Genomic DNA, 19,714 nt, shown 5'->3' with positions numbered 1-19,714 from the left:
TTTTATGTATTCAGCACCTATGTATAATGTTGTAAAAATGCTCTAGAAGCTAAAGTCGCAGAAATGTCACACATATTTGGCCTGCAACTTTCTGTGCGACAAATTCAGACAGGAAAAATCAGTATAAATCCTTAGAAAATTATCCCCCAGTGTCTCCATCTGCTGGCGGTATTGAATAAGCATTGCTGCACTGATGGGGTATGCATTAGACGAAAAAAAAGAAGAAAAAGAAGAATAATACGCCCAGAAAAGAGGCGAAAAGGAGAAAAACGTAAAAAAACGTGAAAAAAAAGTAAGAGGAAGAGAAGGGAAAAAAAGGTGGAAATGGGTTTAAAAGTGATTTCGGCGGAGAAATATATATATATATATATATATATATATATATATATATATATATACGCGCACACACACACATATATATAAACGTATTCTCCGTTGAGATATTGCAGCCGCTGCTGTGTCCAGGCCCAGGAGCCTTAGCACTGTGCTGTGATGTCACTCAATACCACTGACATCACTAGGTGTAAACAACATCTCTCCTTTGCTGTGTATGTGACTATGGAGCTGTTTGGTGATGTCGTCTATTATGGCCTTCATAGAAGCAACAGGAGATTGTTGCATCCATCTAGAACCCTCAGAACTACAGTGCTATGATGTCACTCACTTCCACAGGCCTTGCAGAGTGTAAACAACAACAACCCAGCTTTGTTGTGTATGTAACCATAGGGATTTGTGATGTCACCTAGAACCTTCACAGCAGCGACAGCTTTATGAGGAGCATCAGCACTGCTCTGCCTGAGCAGAACCATCACCGCCATAGGTTGTCAAATAACCCGGGTTTAACCCACACAGGTAAGTCCAATGGGGTGCAGGCATGTCCTCTATGCTTACAGCTTCCCGTGGGTGTTGGTTTGATACCGTTTGGGGACAGCCAAGGAGGCATCTGCAGGCAACAAAGGTAGGTGTGTGCTTGTGTGTGTGTTTCCTATGCAGATCCTAAGCCCAGTGTCACATGCAAGTAGGAGGAGTAAGAAGGGTTCCTGGCAAATCCGGGTTATGGATTGCATTTAAAAAGGCCCCGTGGGAGTGCAATGGGCCCCTGTCTTGCTGCTTAGCAATAATGGTATGGGTTTAGGTTCTGCTGTGTGTACTGGTGGTTGACTGCCCCCCAGCCCAGAGTGTGCATGGAAAATTGTCTGGCAGCCTCCCTGACAGCAAGCAGTGATAGTGCCCATGAAGGGGACCTTGTTGGGCCCGCCCCTTTCACGGTTATCGCTTCTCGGCCTTTTGGCTAAGATCAAGTGTAGTATCTGTTCTTATCAGTTTAATATCTGATACGTCCCCTATCTGGGGACCATATATTAAATGGATTTTTGAGAACGGGGGCCGATTTCGAAGCTTGCTTCCGTCGCCCTATGCATTGACCCGATATGGCAGTATCTTCGGGTACAGTGCACCACCCCCTTACAGGGTTAAAAAGAAAGATTCCTACTTTCATTGCTACCTGCTTGCTGGCTAGCCAGCTAGCCAGCCCTGTGGGCCTTGCTGCTGCTGCTGCTGCAGCCAAAAAACAAAAGGTGGTGCTGCTGCTGCTTCTGCTTCTGCTTGTGTCTGGCCGCTGTTGGAGCGTCCAGGCACAGGACTTCTGCTGCTGCTGACTAAATGGCCTCCTTAATTGGATCATTTGAGTAGCCAGCACACCTGTGCAGGTAGGGCATGACATGATAGGCAGCTGCCTTGATAGCGGGTGGGTGCTGAATGTTCCTAATTGACAAAATAAGATTAATGCTTATGAAGAAATATAAAATCTCATCCCTTCCCCAATATCGCGCCACACCCCTACCCCTTAATTCCCTGGTTGAACTTGATGGACATATGTCTTTTTTCGACCGTACTAACTATGTAACTATGTAACATAACATGGGGGGGGGGGGTCTCCTGGCTGTTCACACAGGTGTGTCATTGCTGTACATTGACCATGCATTGCTTCTGTGGTATTGCAAAGGCAAAGACAAATGCTTCCAGCCATCCATTGCACTAATGGATTGGTCATCAGCTGGCTGTCTATGTCCCGCATCAATATAGACCAAAGTACAGAGGGTTAGGCTATGCTATTGTGCACCTACCTGATGCATCAGAAGGTGCGAGGCCCTTGCTAAATTCTGTGCACAGACTTTGAGATCTATGCTTTAGACTGTATCTAAACCTGCTCCAACATGGACTGACATTCTGGCCTACTTTCAGCCGATGCGACTTGTCTGTCGCTGAACAGTCGCTTTTTATGTATTCAGCACCTATGTATAATGTTGTAAAAATGCTCTAGAAGCTAAAGTCGCAGAAATGTCACACATATTTGGCCTGCAACTTTCTGTGCGACAAATTCAGACAGGAAAAATCAGTATAAATCCTTAGAAAATTATCCCCCAGTGTCTCCATCTGCTGGCGGTATTGAATAAGCATTGCTGCACTGATGGGGTATGCATTAGACGAAAAAAAAGAAGAAAAAGAAGAATAATACGCCCAGAAAAGAGGCGAAAAGGAGAAAAACGTAAAAAAACGTGAAAAAAAAGTAAGAGGAAGAGAAGGGAAAAAAAGGTGGAAATGGGTTTAAAAGTGATTTCGGCGGAGAAATATATATATATATATATATATATATATATATATATATATACGCGCACACACACACATATATATAAACGTATTCTCCGTTGAGATATTGCAGCCGCTGCTGTGTCCAGGCCCAGGAGCCTTAGCACTGTGCTGTGATGTCACTCAATACCACTGACATCACTAGGTGTAAACAACATCTCTCCTTTGCTGTGTATGTGACTATGGAGCTGTTTGGTGATGTCGTCTATTATGGCCTTCATAGAAGCAACAGGAGATTGTTGCATCCATCTAGAACCCTCAGAACTACAGTGCTATGATGTCACTCACTTCCACAGGCCTTGCAGAGTGTAAACAACAACAACCCAGCTTTGTTGTGTATGTAACCATAGGGATTTGTGAGTCACCTAGAACCTTCACAGCAGCGACAGCTTTATGAGGAGCATCAGCACTGCTCTGCCTGAGCAGAACCATCACCGCCATAGGTTGTCAAATAACCCGGGTTTAACCCACACAGGTAAGTCCAATGGGGTGCAGGCATGTCCTCTATGCTTACAGCTTCCCGTGGGTGTTGGTTTGATACCGTTTGGGGACAGCCAAGGAGGCATCTGCAGGCAACAAAGGTAGGTGTGTGCTTGTGTGTGTGTTTCCTATGCAGATCCTAAGCCCAGTGTCACATGCAAGTAGGAGGAGTAAGAAGGGTTCCTGGCAAATCCGGGTTATGGATTGCATTTAAAAAGGCCCCGTGGGAGTGCAATGGGCCCCTGTCTTGCTGCTTAGCAATAATGGTATGGGTTTAGGTTCTGCTGTGTGTACTGGTGGTTGACTGCCCCCCAGCCCAGAGTGTGCATGGAAAATTGTCTGGCAGCCTCCCTGACAGCAAGCAGTGATAGTGCCCATGAAGGGGACCTTGTTGGGCCCGCCCCTTTCACGGTTATCGCTTCTCGGCCTTTTGGCTAAGATCAAGTGTAGTATCTGTTCTTATCAGTTTAATATCTGATACGTCCCCTATCTGGGGACCATATATTAAATGGATTTTTGAGAACGGGGGCCGATTTCGAAGCTTGCTTCCGTCGCCCTATGCATTGACCCGATATGGCAGTATCTTCGGGTACAGTGCACCACCCCCTTACAGGGTTAAAAAGAAAGATTCCTACTTTCATTGCTACCTGCTTGCTGGCTAGCCAGCTAGCCAGCCCTGTGGGCCTTGCTGCTGCTGCTGCTGCAGCCAAAAAACAAAAGGTGGTGCTGCTGCTGCTTCTGCTTCTGCTTGTGTCTGGCCGCTGTTGGAGCGTCCAGGCACAGGACTTCTGCTGCTGCTGACTAAATGGCCTCCTTAATTGGATCATTTGAGTAGCCAGCACACCTGTGCAGGTAGGGCATGACATGATAGGCAGCTGCCTTGATAGCGGGTGGGTGCTGAATGTTCCTAATTGACAAAATAAGATTAATGCTTATGAAGAAATATAAAATCTCATCCCTTCCCCAATATCGCGCCACACCCCTACCCCTTAATTCCCTGGTTGAACTTGATGGACATATGTCTTTTTTCGACCGTACTAACTATGTAACTATGTAACATAACATGGGGGGGGGGGGGGGGGGTCTCCTGGCTGTTCACACAGGTGTGTCATTGCTGTACATTGACCATGCATTGCTTCTGTGGTATTGCAAAGGCAAAGACAAATGCTTCCAGCCATCCATTGCACTAATGGATTGGTCATCAGCTGGCTGTCTATGTCCCGCATCAATATAGACCAAAGTACAGAGGGTTAGGCTATGCTATTGTGCACCTACCTGATGCATCAGAAGGTGCGAGGCCCTTGCTAAATTCTGTGCACAGACTTTGAGATCTATGCTTTAGACTGTATCTAAACCTGCTCCAACATGGACTGACATTCTGGCCTACTTTCAGCCGATGCGACTTGTCTGTCGCTGAACAGTCGCTTTTTATGTATTCAGCACCTATGTATAATGTTGTAAAAATGCTCTAGAAGCTAAAGTCGCAGAAATGTCACACATATTTGGCCTGCAACTTTCTGTGCGACAAATTCAGACAGGAAAAATCAGTATAAATCCTTAGAAAATTATCCCCCAGTGTCTCCATCTGCTGGCGGTATTGAATAAGCATTGCTGCACTGATGGGGTATGCATTAGACGAAAAAAAAGAAGAAAAAGAAGAATAATACGCCCAGAAAAGAGGCGAAAAGGAGAAAAACGTAAAAAAACGTGAAAAAAAAGTAAGAGGAAGAGAAGGGAAAAAAAGGTGGAAATGGGTTTAAAAGTGATTTCGGCGGAGAAATATATATATATATATATATATATATATATATATATATATATATACGCGCACACACACACATATATATAAACGTATTCTCCGTTGAGATATTGCAGCCGCTGCTGTGTCCAGGCCCAGGAGCCTTAGCACTGTGCTGTGATGTCACTCAATACCACTGACATCACTAGGTGTAAACAACATCTCTCCTTTGCTGTGTATGTGACTATGGAGCTGTTTGGTGATGTCGTCTATTATGGCCTTCATAGAAGCAACAGGAGATTGTTGCATCCATCTAGAACCCTCAGAACTACAGTGCTATGATGTCACTCACTTCCACAGGCCTTGCAGAGTGTAAACAACAACAACCCAGCTTTGTTGTGTATGTAACCATAGGGATTTGTGATGTCACCTAGAACCTTCACAGCAGCGACAGCTTTATGAGGAGCATCAGCACTGCTCTGCCTGAGCAGAACCATCACCGCCATAGGTTGTCAAATAACCCGGGTTTAACCCACACAGGTAAGTCCAATGGGGTGCAGGCATGTCCTCTATGCTTACAGCTTCCCGTGGGTGTTGGTTTGATACCGTTTGGGGACAGCCAAGGAGGCATCTGCAGGCAACAAAGGTAGGTGTGTGCTTGTGTGTGTGTTTCCTATGCAGATCCTAAGCCCAGTGTCACATGCAAGTAGGAGGAGTAAGAAGGGTTCCTGGCAAATCCGGGTTATGGATTGCATTTAAAAAGGCCCCGTGGGAGTGCAATGGGCCCCTGTCTTGCTGCTTAGCAATAATGGTATGGGTTTAGGTTCTGCTGTGTGTACTGGTGGTTGACTGCCCCCCAGCCCAGAGTGTGCATGGAAAATTGTCTGGCAGCCTCCCTGACAGCAAGCAGTGATAGTGCCCATGAAGGGGACCTTGTTGGGCCCGCCCCTTTCACGGTTATCGCTTCTCGGCCTTTTGGCTAAGATCAAGTGTAGTATCTGTTCTTATCAGTTTAATATCTGATACGTCCCCTATCTGGGGACCATATATTAAATGGATTTTTGAGAACGGGGGCCGATTTCGAAGCTTGCTTCCGTCGCCCTATGCATTGACCCGATATGGCAGTATCTTCGGGTACAGTGCACCACCCCCTTACAGGGTTAAAAAGAAAGATTCCTACTTTCATTGCTACCTGCTTGCTGGCTAGCCAGCTAGCCAGCCCTGTGGGCCTTGCTGCTGCTGCTGCTGCAGCCAAAAAACAAAAGGTGGTGCTGCTGCTGCTTCTGCTTCTGCTTGTGTCTGGCCGCTGTTGGAGCGTCCAGGCACAGGACTTCTGCTGCTGCTGACTAAATGGCCTCCTTAATTGGATCATTTGAGTAGCCAGCACACCTGTGCAGGTAGGGCATGACATGATAGGCAGCTGCCTTGATAGCGGGTGGGTGCTGAATGTTCCTAATTGACAAAATAAGATTAATGCTTATGAAGAAATATAAAATCTCATCCCTTCCCCAATATCGCGCCACACCCCTACCCCTTAATTCCCTGGTTGAACTTGATGGACATATGTCTTTTTTCGACCGTACTAACTATGTAACTATGTAACATAACATGGGGGGGGGGGGTCTCCTGGCTGTTCACACAGGTGTGTCATTGCTGTACATTGACCATGCATTGCTTCTGTGGTATTGCAAAGGCAAAGACAAATGCTTCCAGCCATCCATTGCACTAATGGATTGGTCATCAGCTGGCTGTCTATGTCCCGCATCAATATAGACCAAAGTACAGAGGGTTAGGCTATGCTATTGTGCACCTACCTGATGCATCAGAAGGTGCGAGGCCCTTGCTAAATTCTGTGCACAGACTTTGAGATCTATGCTTTAGACTGTATCTAAACCTGCTCCAACATGGACTGACATTCTGGCCTACTTTCAGCCGATGCGACTTGTCTGTCGCTGAACAGTCGCTTTTTATGTATTCAGCACCTATGTATAATGTTGTAAAAATGCTCTAGAAGCTAAAGTCGCAGAAATGTCACACATATTTGGCCTGCAACTTTCTGTGCGACAAATTCAGACAGGAAAAATCAGTATAAATCCTTAGAAAATTATCCCCCAGTGTCTCCATCTGCTGGCGGTATTGAATAAGCATTGCTGCACTGATGGGGTATGCATTAGACGAAAAAAAAGAAGAAAAAGAAGAATAATACGCCCAGAAAAGAGGCGAAAAGGAGAAAAACGTAAAAAAACGTGAAAAAAAAGTAAGAGGAAGAGAAGGGAAAAAAAGGTGGAAATGGGTTTAAAAGTGATTTCGGCAGAGAAATATATATATATATATATATATATATATATATATATATATATATATACGCGCACACACACACATATATATAAACGTATTCTCCGTTGAGATATTGCAGCCGCTGCTGTGTCCAGGCCCAGGAGCCTTAGCACTGTGCTGTGATGTCACTCAATACCACTGACATCACTAGGTGTAAACAACATCTCTCCTTTGCTGTGTATGTGACTATGGAGCTGTTTGGTGATGTCGTCTATTATGGCCTTCATAGAAGCAACAGGAGATTGTTGCATCCATCTAGAACCCTCAGAACTACAGTGCTATGATGTCACTCACTTCCACAGGCCTTGCAGAGTGTAAACAACAACAACCCAGCTTTGTTGTGTATGTAACCATAGGGATTTGTGATGTCACCTAGAACCTTCACAGCAGCGACAGCTTTATGAGGAGCATCAGCACTGCTCTGCCTGAGCAGAACCATCACCGCCATAGGTTGTCAAATAACCCGGGTTTAACCCACACAGGTAAGTCCAATGGGGTGCAGGCATGTCCTCTATGCTTACAGCTTCCCGTGGGTGTTGGTTTGATACCGTTTGGGGACAGCCAAGGAGGCATCTGCAGGCAACAAAGGTAGGTGTGTGCTTGTGTGTGTGTTTCCTATGCAGATCCTAAGCCCAGTGTCACATGCAAGTAGGAGGAGTAAGAAGGGTTCCTGGCAAATCCGGGTTATGGATTGCATTTAAAAAGGCCCCGTGGGAGTGCAATGGGCCCCTGTCTTGCTGCTTAGCAATAATGGTATGGGTTTAGGTTCTGCTGTGTGTACTGGTGGTTGACTGCCCCCCAGCCCAGAGTGTGCATGGAAAATTGTCTGGCAGCCTCCCTGACAGCAAGCAGTGATAGTGCCCATGAAGGGGACCTTGTTGAGCCCGCCCCTTTCACGGTTATCGCTTCTCGGCCTTTTGGCTAAGATCAAGTGTAGTATCTGTTCTTATCAGTTTAATATCTGATACGTCCCCTATCTGGGGACCATATATTAAATGGATTTTTGAGAACGGGGGCCGATTTCGAAGCTTGCTTCCGTCGCCCTATGCATTGACCCGATATGGCAGTATCTTCGGGTACAGTGCACCACCCCCTTACAGGGTTAAAAAGAAAGATTCCTACTTTCATTGCTACCTGCTTGCTGGCTAGCCAGCTAGCCAGCCCTGTGGGCCTTGCTGCTGCTGCTGCTGCAGCCAAAAAACAAAAGGTGGTGCTGCTGCTGCTTCTGCTTCTGCTTGTGTCTGGCCGCTGTTGGAGCGTCCAGGCACAGGACTTCTGCTGCTGCTGACTAAATGGCCTCCTTAATTGGATCATTTGAGTAGCCAGCACACCTGTGCAGGTAGGGCATGACATGATAGGCAGCTGCCTTGATAGCGGGTGGGTGCTGAATGTTCCTAATTGACAAAATAAGATTAATGCTTATGAAGAAATATAAAATCTCATCCCTTCCCCAATATCGCGCCACACCCCTACCCCTTAATTCCCTGGTTGAACTTGATGGACATATGTCTTTTTTCGACCGTACTAACTATGTAACTATGTAACATAACATGGGGGGGGGGTCTCCTGGCTGTTCACACAGGTGTGTCATTGCTGTACATTGACCATGCATTGCTTCTGTGGTATTGCAAAGGCAAAGACAAATGCTTCCAGCCATCCATTGCACTAATGGATTGGTCATCAGCTGGCTGTCTATGTCCCGCATCAATATAGACCAAAGTACAGAGGGTTAGGCTATGCTATTGTGCACCTACCTGATGCATCAGAAGGTGCGAGGCCCTTGCTAAATTCTGTGCACAGACTTTGAGATCTATGCTTTAGACTGTATCTAAACCTGCTCCAACATGGACTGACATTCTGGCCTACTTTCAGCCGATGCGACTTGTCTGTCGCTGAACAGTCGCTTTTTATGTATTCAGCACCTATGTATAATGTTGTAAAAATGCTCTAGAAGCTAAAGTCGCAGAAATGTCACACATATTTGGCCTGCAACTTTCTGTGCGACAAATTCAGACAGGAAAAATCAGTATAAATCCTTAGAAAATTATCCCCCAGTGTCTCCATCTGCTGGCGGTATTGAATAAGCATTGCTGCACTGATGGGGTATGCATTAGACGAAAAAAAAGAAGAAAAAGAAGAATAATACGCCCAGAAAAGAGGCGAAAAGGAGAAAAACGTAAAAAAACGTGAAAAAAAAGTAAGAGGAAGAGAAGGGAAAAAAAGGTGGAAATGGGTTTAAAAGTGATTTCGGCGGAGAAATATATATATATATATATATATATATATATATATATATATATATATACGCGCACACACACACATATATATAAACGTATTCTCCGTTGAGATATTGCAGCCGCTGCTGTGTCCAGGCCCAGGAGCCTTAGCACTGTGCTGTGATGTCACTCAATACCACTGACATCACTAGGTGTAAACAACATCTCTCCTTTGCTGTGTATGTGACTATGGAGCTGTTTGGTGAAGTCGTCTATTATGGCCTTCATAGAAGCAACAGGAGATTGTTGCATCCATCTAGAACCCTCAGAACTACAGTGCTATGATGTCACTCACTTCCACAGGCCTTGCAGAGTGTAAACAACAACAACCCAGCTTTGTTGTGTATGTAACCATAGGGATTTGTGATGTCACCTAGAACCTTCACAGCAGCGACAGCTTTATGAGGAGCATCAGCACTGCTCTGCCTGAGCAGAACCATCACCGCCATAGGTTGTCAAATAACCCGGGTTTAACCCACACAGGTAAGTCCAATGGGGTGCAGGCATGTCCTCTATGCTTACAGCTTCCCGTGGGTGTTGGTTTGATACCGTTTGGGGACAGCCAAGGAGGCATCTGCAGGCAACAAAGGTAGGTGTGTGCTTGTGTGTGTGTTTCCTATGCAGATCCTAAGCCCAGTGTCACATGCAAGTAGGAGGAGTAAGAAGGGTTCCTGGCAAATCCGGGTTATGGATTGCATTTAAAAAGGCCCCGTGGGAGTGCAATGGGCCCCTGTCTTGCTGCTTAGCAATAATGGTATGGGTTTAGGTTCTGCTGTGTGTACTGGTGGTTGACTGCCCCCCAGCCCAGAGTGTGCATGGAAAATTGTCTGGCAGCCTCCCTGACAGCAAGCAGTGATAGTGCCCATGAAGGGGACCTTGTTGGGCCCGCCCCTTTCACGGTTATCGCTTCTCGGCCTTTTGGCTAAGATCAAGTGTAGTATCTGTTCTTATCAGTTTAATATCTGATACGTCCCCTATCTGGGGACCATATATTAAATGGATTTTTGAGAACGGGGGCCGATTTTGAAGCTTGCTTCCGTCGCCCTATGCATTGACCCGATATGGCAGTATCTTCGGGTACAGTGCACCACCCCCTTACAGGGTTAAAAAGAAAGATTCCTACTTTCATTGCTACCTGCTTGCTGGCTAGCCAGCTAGCCAGCCCTGTGGGCCTTGCTGCTGCTGCTGCTGCTGCAGCCAAAAAACAAAAGGTGGTGCTGCTGCTGCTTCTGCTTCTGCTTGTGTCTGGCCGCTGTTGGAGCGTCCAGGCACAGGACTTCTGCTGCTGCTGACTAAATGGCCTCCTTAATTGGATCATTTGAGTAGCCAGCACACCTGTGCAGGTAGGGCATGACATGATAGGCAGCTGCCTTGATAGCGGGTGGGTGCTGAATGTTCCTAATTGACAAAATAAGATTAATGCTTATGAAGAAATATAAAATCTCATCCCTTCCCCAATATCGCGCCACACCCCTACCCCTTAATTCCCTGGTTGAACTTGATGGACATATGTCTTTTTTCGACCGTACTAACTATGTAACTATGTAACATAACATGGGGGGGGGGGTCTCCTGGCTGTTCACACAGGTGTGTCATTGCTGTACATTGACCATGCATTGCTTCTGTGGTATTGCAAAGGCAAAGACAAATGCTTCCAGCCATCCATTGCACTAATGGATTGGTCATCAGCTGGCTGTCTATGTCCCGCATCAATATAGACCAAAGTACAGAGGGTTAGGCTATGCTATTGTGCACCTACCTGATGCATCAGAAGGTGCGAGGCCCTTGCTAAATTCTGTGCACAGACTTTGAGATCTATGCTTTAGACTGTATCTAAACCTGCTCCAACATGGACTGACATTCTGGCCTACTTTCAGCCGATGCGACTTGTCTGTCGCTGAACAGTCGCTTTTTATGTATTCAGCACCTATGTATAATGTTGTAAAAATGCTCTAGAAGCTAAAGTTGCAGAAATGTCACACATATTTGGCCTGCAACTTTCTGTGCGACAAATTCAGACAGGAAAAATCAGTATAAATCCTTAGAAAATTATCCCCCAGTGTCTCCATCTGCTGGCGGTATTGAATAAGCATTGCTGCACTGATGGGGTATGCATTAGACGAAAAAAAAGAAGAAAAAGAAGAATAATACGCCCAGAAAAGAGGCGAAAAGGAGAAAAACGTAAAAAAACGTGAAAAAAAAGTAAGAGGAAGAGAAGGGAAAAAAAGGTGGAAATGGGTTTAAAAGTGATTTCGGCGGAGAAATATATATATATATATATATATATATATATATATATATATATACGCGCACACACACACATATATATAAACGTATTCTCCGTTGAGATATTGCAGCCGCTGCTGTGTCCAGGCCCAGGAGCCTTAGCACTGTGCTGTGATGTCACTCAATACCACTGACATCACTAGGTGTAAACAACATCTCTCCTTTGCTGTGTATGTGACTATGGAGCTGTTTGGTGATGTCGTCTATTATGGCCTTCATAGAAGCAACAGGAGATTGTTGCATCCATCTAGAACCCTCAGAACTACAGTGCTATGATGTCACTCACTTCCACAGGCCTTGCAGAGTGTAAACAACAACAACCCAGCTTTGTTGTGTATGTAACCATAGGGATTTGTGATGTCACCTAGAACCTTCACAGCAGCGACAGCTTTATGAGGAGCATCAGCACTGCTCTGCCTGAGCAGAACCATCACCGCCATAGGTTGTCAAATAACCCGGGTTTAACCCACACAGGTAAGTCCAATGGGGTGCAGGCATGTCCTCTATGCTTACAGCTTCCCGTGGGTGTTGGTTTGATACCGTTTGGGGACAGCCAAGGAGGCATCTGCAGGCAACAAAGGTAGGTGTGTGCTTGTGTGTGTGTTTCCTATGCAGATCCTAAGCCCAGTGTCACATGCAAGTAGGAGGAGTAAGAAGGGTTCCTGGCAAATCCGGGTTATGGATTGCATTTAAAAAGGCCCCGTGGGAGTGCAATGGGCCCCTGTCTTGCTGCTTAGCAATAATGGTATGGGTTTAGGTTCTGCTGTGTGTACTGGTGGTTGACTGCCCCCCAGCCCAGAGTGTGCATGGAAAATTGTCTGGCAGCCTCCCTGACAGCAAGCAGTGATAGTGCCCATGAAGGGGACCTTGTTGGGCCCGCCCCTTTCACGGTTATCGCTTCTCGGCCTTTTGGCTAAGATCAAGTGTAGTATCTGTTCTTATCAGTTTAATATCTGATACGTCCCCTATCTGGGGACCATATATTAAATGGATTTTTGAGAACGGGGGCCGATTTCGAAGCTTGCTTCCGTCGCCCTATGCATTGACCCGATATGGCAGTATCTTCGGGTACAGTGCACCACCCCCTTACAGGGTTAAAAAGAAAGATTCCTACTTTCATTGCTACCTGCTTGCTGGCTAGCCAGCTAGCCAGCCCTGTGGGCCTTGCTGCTGCTGCTGCTGCAGCCAAAAAACAAAAGGTGGTGCTGCTGCTGCTTCTGCTTCTGCTTGTGTCTGGCCGCTGTTGGAGCGTCCAGGCACAGGACTTCTGCTGCTGCTGACTAAATGGCCTCCTTAATTGGATCATTTGAGTAGCCAGCACACCTGTGCAGGTAGGGCATGACATGATAGGCAGCTGCCTTGATAGCGGGTGGGTGCTGAATGTTCCTAATTGACAAAATAAGATTAATGCTTATGAAGAAATATAAAATCTCATCCCTTCCCCAATATCGCGCCACACCCCTACCCCTTAATTCCCTGGTTGAACTTGATGGACATATGTCTTTTTTCGACCGTACTAACTATGTAACTATGTAACATAACATGGGGGGGGGGGTCTCCTGGCTGTTCACACAGGTGTGTCATTGCTGTACATTGACCATGCATTGCTTCTGTGGTATTGCAAAGGCAAAGACAAATGCTTCCAGCCATCCATTGCACTAATGGATTGGTCATCAGCTGGCTGTCTATGTCCCGCATCAATATAGACCAAAGTACAGAGGGTTAGGCTATGCTATTGTGCACCTACCTGATGCATCAGAAGGTGCGAGGCCCTTGCTAAATTCTGTGCACAGACTTTGAGATCTATGCTTTAGACTGTATCTAAACCTGCTCCAACATGGACTGACATTCTGGCCTACTTTCAGCCGATGCGACTTGTCTGTCGCTGAACAGTCGCTTTTTATGTATTCAGCACCTATGTATAATGTTGTAAAAATGCTCTAGAAGCTAAAGTCGCAGAAATGTCACACATATTTGGCCTGCAACTTTCTGTGCGACAAATTCAGACAGGAAAAATCAGTATAAATCCTTAGAAAATTATCCCCCAGTGTCTCCATCTGCTGGCGGTATTGAATAAGCATTGCTGCACTGATGGGGTATGCATTAGACGAAAAAAAAGAAGAAAAAGAAGAATAATACGCCCAGAAAAGAGGCGAAAAGGAGAAAAACGTAAAAAAACGTGAAAAAAAAGTAAGAGGAAGAGAAGGGAAAAAAAGGTGGAAATGGGTTTAAAAGTGATTTCGGCGGAGAAATATATATATATATATATATATATATATATATATACGCGCACACACACACATATATATAAACGTATTCTCCGTTGAGATATTGCAGCCGCTGCTGTGTCCAGGCCCAGGAGCCTTAGCACTGTGCTGTGATGTCACTCAATACCACTGACATCACTAGGTGTAAACAACATCTCTCCTTTGCTGTGTATGTGACTATGGAGCTGTTTGGTGATGTCGTCTATTATGGCCTTCATAGAAGCAACAGGAGATTGTTGCATCCATCTAGAACCCTCAGAACTACAGTGCTATGATGTCACTCACTTCCACAGGCCTTGCAGAGTGTAAACAACAACAACCCAGCTTTGTTGTGTATGTAACCATAGGGATTTGTGATGTCACCTAGAACCTTCACAGCAGCGACAGCTTTATGAGGAGCATCAGCACTGCTCTGCCTGAGCAGAACCATCACCGCCATAGGTTGTCAAATAACCCGGGTTTAACCCACACAGGTAAGTCCAATGGGGTGCAGGCATGTCCTCTATGCTTACAGCTTCCCGTGGGTGTTGGTTTGATACCGTTTGGGGACAGCCAAGGAGGCATCTGCAGGCAACAAAGGTAGGTGTGTGCTTGTGTGTGTGTTTCCTATGCAGATCCTAAGCCCAGTGTCACATGCAAGTAGGAGGAGTAAGAAGGGTTCCTGGCAAATCCGGGTTATGGATTGCATTTAAAAAGGCCCCGTGGGAGTGCAATGGGCCCCTGTCTTGCTGCTTAGCAATAATGGTATGGGTTTAGGTTCTGCTGTGTGTACTGGTGGTTGACTGCCCCCCAGCCCAGAGTGTGCATGGAAAATTGTCTGGCAGCCTCCCTGACAGCAAGCAGTGATAGTGCCCATGAAGGGGACCTTGTTGGGCCCGCCCCTTTCACGGTTATCGCTTCTCGGCCTTTTGGCTAAGATCAAGTGTAGTATCTGTTCTTATCAGTTTAATATCTGATACGTCCCCTATCTGGGGACCATATATTAAATGGATTTTTGAGAACGGGGGCCGATTTCGAAGCTTGCTTCCGTCGCCCTATGCATTGACCCGATATGGCAGTATCTTCGGGTACAGTGCACCACCCCCTTACAGGGTTAAAAAGAAAGATTCCTACTTTCATTGCTACCTGCTTGCTGGCTAGCCAGCTAGCCAGCCCTGTGGGCCTTGCTGCTGCTGCTGCTGCAGCCAAAAAACAAAAGGTGGTGCTGCTGCTGCTTCTCTGCTTCTGCTTGTGTCTGGCCGCTGTTGGAGCGTCCAGGCACAGGACTTCTGCTGCTGCTGACTAAATGGCCTCCTTAATTGGATCATTTGAGTAGCCAGCACACCTGTGCAGGTAGGGCATGACATGATAGGCAGCTGCCTTGATAGCGGGTGGGTGCTGAATGTTCCTAATTGACAAAATAAGATTAATGCTTATGAAGAAATATAAAATCTCATCCCTTCCCCAATATCGCGCCACACCCCTACCCCTTAATTCCCTGGTTGAACTTGATGGACATATGTCTTTTTTCGACCGTACTAACTATGTAACTATGTAACATAACATGGGGGGGGGGGTCTCCTGGCTGTTCACACAGGTGTGTCATTGCTGTACATTGACCATGCATTGCTTCTGTGGTATTGCAAAGGCAAAGACAAATGCTTCCAGCCATCCATTGCACTAATGGATTGGTCATCAGCTGGCTGTCTATGTCCCGCATCAATATAGACCAAAGTACAGAGGGTTAGGCTATGCTATTGTGCACCTACCTGATGCATCAGAAGGTGCGAGGCCCTTGCTAAATTCTGTGCACAGACTTTGAGATCTATGACTTTAGACTGTATCTAAACCTGCTCCAACATGGACTGACATTCTGGCCTACTTTCAGCCGATGCGACTTGTCTGTCGCTGAACAGTCGCTTTTTATGTATTCAGCACCTATGTATAATGTTGTAAAAATGCTCTAGAAGCTAAAGTCGCAGAAATGTCACACATATTTGGCCTGCAACTTTCTGTGCGACAAATTCAGACAGGAAAAATCAGTATAAATCCTTAGAAAATTATCCCCCAGTGTCTCCATCTGCTGGCGGTATTGAATAAGCATTGCTGCACTGATGGGGTATGCATTAGACGAAAAAAAAGAAGAAAAAGAAGAATAATACGCCCAGAAAAGAGGCGAAAAGGAGAAAAACGTAAAAAAACGTGAAAAAAAAGTAAGAGGAAGAGAAGGGAAAAAAAGGTGGAAATGGGTTTAAAAGTGATTTCGGCGGAGAAATATATATATATATATATATATATATATATATATATATATATATATACGCGCACACACACACATATATATAAACGTATTCTCCGTTGAGATATTGCAGCCGCTGCTGTGTCCAGGCCCAGGAGCCTTAGCACTGTGCTGTGATGTCACTCAATACCACTGACATCACTAGGTGTAAACAACATCTCTCCTTTGCTGTGTATGTGACTATGGAGCTGTTTGGTGATGTCGTCTATTATGGCCTTCATAGAAGCAACAGGAGATTGTTGCATCCATCTAGAACCCTCAGAACTACAGTGCTATGATGTCACTCACTTCCACAGGCCTTGCAGAGTGTAAACAACAACAACCCAGCTTTGTTGTGTATGTAACCATAGGGATTTGTGATGTCACCTAGAACCTTCACAGCAGCGACAGCTTTATGAGGAGCATCAGCACTGCTCTGCCTGAGCAGAACCATCACCGCCATAGGTTGTCAAATAACCCGGGTTTAACCCACACAGGTAAGTCCAATGGGGTGCAGGCATGTCCTCTATGCTTACAGCTTCCCGTGGGTGTTGGTTTGATACCGTTTGGGGACAGCCAAGGAGGCATCTGCAGGCAACAAAGGTAGGTGTGTGCTTGTGTGTGTGTTTCCTATGCAGATCCTAAGCCCAGTGTCACATGCAAGTAGGAGGAGTAAGAAGGGTTCCTGGCAAATCCGGGTTATGGATTGCATTTAAAAAGGCCCCGTGGGAGTGCAATGGGCCCCTGTCTTGCTGCTTAGCAATAATGGTATGGGTTTAGGTTCTGCTGTGTGTACTGGTGGTTGACTGCCCCCCAGCCCAGAGTGTGCATGGAAAATTGTCTGGCAGCCTCCCTGACAGCAAGCAGTGATAGTGCCCATGAAGGGCACCTTGTTGGGCCCGCCCCTTTCACGGTTATCGCTTCTCGGCCTTTTGGCTAAGATCAAGTGTAGTATCTGTTCTTATCAGTTTAATATCTGATACGTCCCCTATCTGGGGACCATATATTAAATGGATTTTTGAGAACGGGGGCCGATTTCGAAGCTTGCTTCCGTCGCCCTATGCATTGACCCGATATGGCAGTATCTTCGGGTACAGTGCACCACCCCCTTACAGGGTTAAAAAGAAAGATTCCTACTTTCATTGCTACCTGCTTAGCCAGCCCTGTGGGCCTTGCTGCTGCTGCAGCCAAAAAACAAAAGGTGGTGCTGCTGCTGCTTCTGCTGCTTCTGCTTCTGCTTGTGTCTGGCCGCTGTTGGAGCGTCCAGGCACAGGACTTCTGCTGCTGCTGACTAAATGGCCTCCTTAATTGGATCATTTGAGTAGCCAGCACACCTGTGCAGGTAGGGCATGACATGATAGGCAGCTGCCTTGATAGCGGGTGGGTGCTGAATGTTCCTAATTGACAAAATAAGATTAATGCTTATGAAGAAATATAAAATCTCATCCCTTCCCCAATATCGCACCACACCCCTACCCCTTAATTCCCTGGTTGAACTTGATGGACATATGTCTTTTTTCGACCGTACTAACTATGTAACTATGTAACATAACATGGGGGGGGGGGGGGGGTCTCCTGGCTGTTCACACAGGTGTGTCATTGCTGTACATTGACCATGCATTGCTTCTGTGGTATTGCAAAGGCAAAGACAAATGCTTCCAGCCATCCATTGCACTAATGGATTGGTCATCAGCTGGCTGTCTATGTCCCGCATCAATATAGACCAAAGTACAGAGGGTTAGGCTATGCTATTGTGCACCTACCTGATGCATCAGAAGGTGCGAGGCCCTTGCTAAATTCTGTGCACAGACTTTGAGATCTATACTTTAGACTGTATCTAAACCTGCTCCAACATGGACTGACATTCTGGCCTACTTTCAGCCGATGCGACTTGTCTGTCGCTGAACAGTCGCTTTTTATGTATTCAGCACCTATGTATAATGTTGTAAAAATGCTCTAGAAGCTAAAGTCGCAGAAATGTCACACATATTTGGCCTGCAACTTTCTGTGCGACAAATTCAGACAGGAAAAATCAGTATAAATCCTTAGAAAATTATCCCCCAGTGTCTCCATCTGCTGGCGGTATTGAATAAGCATTGCTGCACTGATGGGGTATGCATTAGACGAAAAAAAAGAAGAAAAAGAAGAATAATACGCCCAGAAAAGAGGCGAAAAGGAGAAAAACGTAAAAAAACGTGAAAAAAAAGTAAGAGGAAGAGAAGGGAAAAAAAGGTGGAAATGGGTTTAAAAGTGATTTCGGCGGAGAAATATATATATATATATATATATATATATATATATATATATATATACGCGCACACACACACATATATATAAACGTATTCTCCGTTGAGATATTGCAGCCGCTGCTGTGTCCAGGCCCAGGAGCCTTAGCACTGTGCTGTGATGTCACTCAATACCACTGACATCACTAGGTGTAAACAACATCTCTCCTTTGCTGTGTATGTGACTATGGAGCTGTTTGGTGATGTCGTCTATTATGGCCTTCATAGAAGCAACAGGAGATTGTTGCATCCATCTAGAACCCTCAGAACTACAGTGCTATGATGTCACTCACTTCCACAGGCCTTGCAGAGTGTAAACAACAACAACCCAGCTTTGTTGTGTATGTAACCATAGGGATTTGTGATGTCACCTAGAACCTTCACAGCAGCGACAGCTTTATGAGGAGCATCAGCACTGCTCTGCCTGAGCAGAACCATCACCGCCATAGGTTGTCAAATAACCCGGGTTTAACCCACACAGGTAAGTCCAATGGGGTGCAGGCATGTCCTCTATGCTTACAGCTTCCCGTGGGTGTTGGTTTGATACCGTTTGGGGACAGCCAAGGAGGCATCTGCAGGCAACAAAGGTAGGTGTGTGCTTGTGTGTGTGTTTCCTATGCAGATCCTAAGCCCAGTGTCACATGCAAGTAGGAGGAGTAAGAAGGGTTCCTGGCAAATCCGGGTTATGGATTGCATTTAAAAAGGCCCCGTGGGAGTGCAATGGGCCCCTGTCTTGCTGCTTAGCAATAATGGTATGGGTTTAGGTTCTGCTGTGTGTACTGGTGGTTGACTGCCCCCCAGCCCAGAGTGTGCATGGAAAATTGTCTGGCAGCCTCCCTGACAGCAAGCAGTGATAGTGCCCATGAAGGGCACCTTGTTGGGCCCGCCCCTTTCACGGTTATCGCTTCTCGGCCTTTTGGCTAAGATCAAGTGTAGTATCTGTTCTTATCAGTTTAATATCTGATACGTCCCCTATCTGGGGACCATATATTAAATGGATTTTTGAGAACGGGGGCCGATTTCGAAGCTTGCTTCCGTCGCCCTATGCATTGACCCGATATGGCAGTATCTTCGGGTACAGTGCACCACCCCCTTACAGGGTTAAAAAGAAAGATTCCTACTTTCATTGCTACCTGCTT

The 19,714-nt window shown here is 46.0% G+C and overlaps 9 non-coding genes across 9 annotated transcripts; all 9 read left to right on the top strand.

The window, feature by feature from the left end:
- The first annotated feature begins 1,271 nt into the window (after window positions 1-1,271).
- LOC130328199 (U2 spliceosomal RNA) lies at window positions 1,272-1,462 on the top strand. The gene has a single exon (XR_008872259.1). It is a non-coding gene; the product is annotated as a U2 spliceosomal RNA (small nuclear RNA).
- Window positions 1,463-3,543: 2,081 nt separating this feature from the next.
- On the top strand, window positions 3,544-3,734 carry LOC130328198 (U2 spliceosomal RNA). Its single transcript, XR_008872258.1, has one exon. It is a non-coding gene; the product is annotated as a U2 spliceosomal RNA (small nuclear RNA).
- A 2,092-nt stretch (window positions 3,735-5,826) lies between these two features.
- LOC130328197 (U2 spliceosomal RNA) lies at window positions 5,827-6,017 on the top strand. Its single transcript, XR_008872257.1, has one exon. It is a non-coding gene; the product is annotated as a U2 spliceosomal RNA (small nuclear RNA).
- Window positions 6,018-8,105: 2,088 nt separating this feature from the next.
- Window positions 8,106-8,296, top strand: LOC130328196 (U2 spliceosomal RNA). The gene has a single exon (XR_008872256.1). It is a non-coding gene; the product is annotated as a U2 spliceosomal RNA (small nuclear RNA).
- A 2,086-nt stretch (window positions 8,297-10,382) lies between these two features.
- Window positions 10,383-10,573, top strand: LOC130328149 (U2 spliceosomal RNA). Its single transcript, XR_008872213.1, has one exon. It is a non-coding gene; the product is annotated as a U2 spliceosomal RNA (small nuclear RNA).
- A 2,086-nt stretch (window positions 10,574-12,659) lies between these two features.
- Window positions 12,660-12,850, top strand: LOC130328195 (U2 spliceosomal RNA). Its single transcript, XR_008872255.1, has one exon. It is a non-coding gene; the product is annotated as a U2 spliceosomal RNA (small nuclear RNA).
- A 2,075-nt stretch (window positions 12,851-14,925) lies between these two features.
- Window positions 14,926-15,116, top strand: LOC130328194 (U2 spliceosomal RNA). The gene has a single exon (XR_008872254.1). It is a non-coding gene; the product is annotated as a U2 spliceosomal RNA (small nuclear RNA).
- Window positions 15,117-17,206: 2,090 nt separating this feature from the next.
- On the top strand, window positions 17,207-17,397 carry LOC130328193 (U2 spliceosomal RNA). Its single transcript, XR_008872253.1, has one exon. It is a non-coding gene; the product is annotated as a U2 spliceosomal RNA (small nuclear RNA).
- Window positions 17,398-19,475: 2,078 nt separating this feature from the next.
- Window positions 19,476-19,666, top strand: LOC130328191 (U2 spliceosomal RNA). The gene has a single exon (XR_008872251.1). It is a non-coding gene; the product is annotated as a U2 spliceosomal RNA (small nuclear RNA).
- The last annotated feature ends 48 nt before the right edge of the window (window positions 19,667-19,714 follow it).

Source organism: Hyla sarda, unplaced genomic scaffold (genome assembly GCF_029499605.1).
Source record: "Hyla sarda isolate aHylSar1 unplaced genomic scaffold, aHylSar1.hap1 scaffold_305, whole genome shotgun sequence".
Classification (NCBI taxonomy): domain Eukaryota; kingdom Metazoa; phylum Chordata; class Amphibia; order Anura; family Hylidae; genus Hyla; species Hyla sarda.
This window is presented reverse-complemented; position numbering and strand designations above follow the sequence as displayed.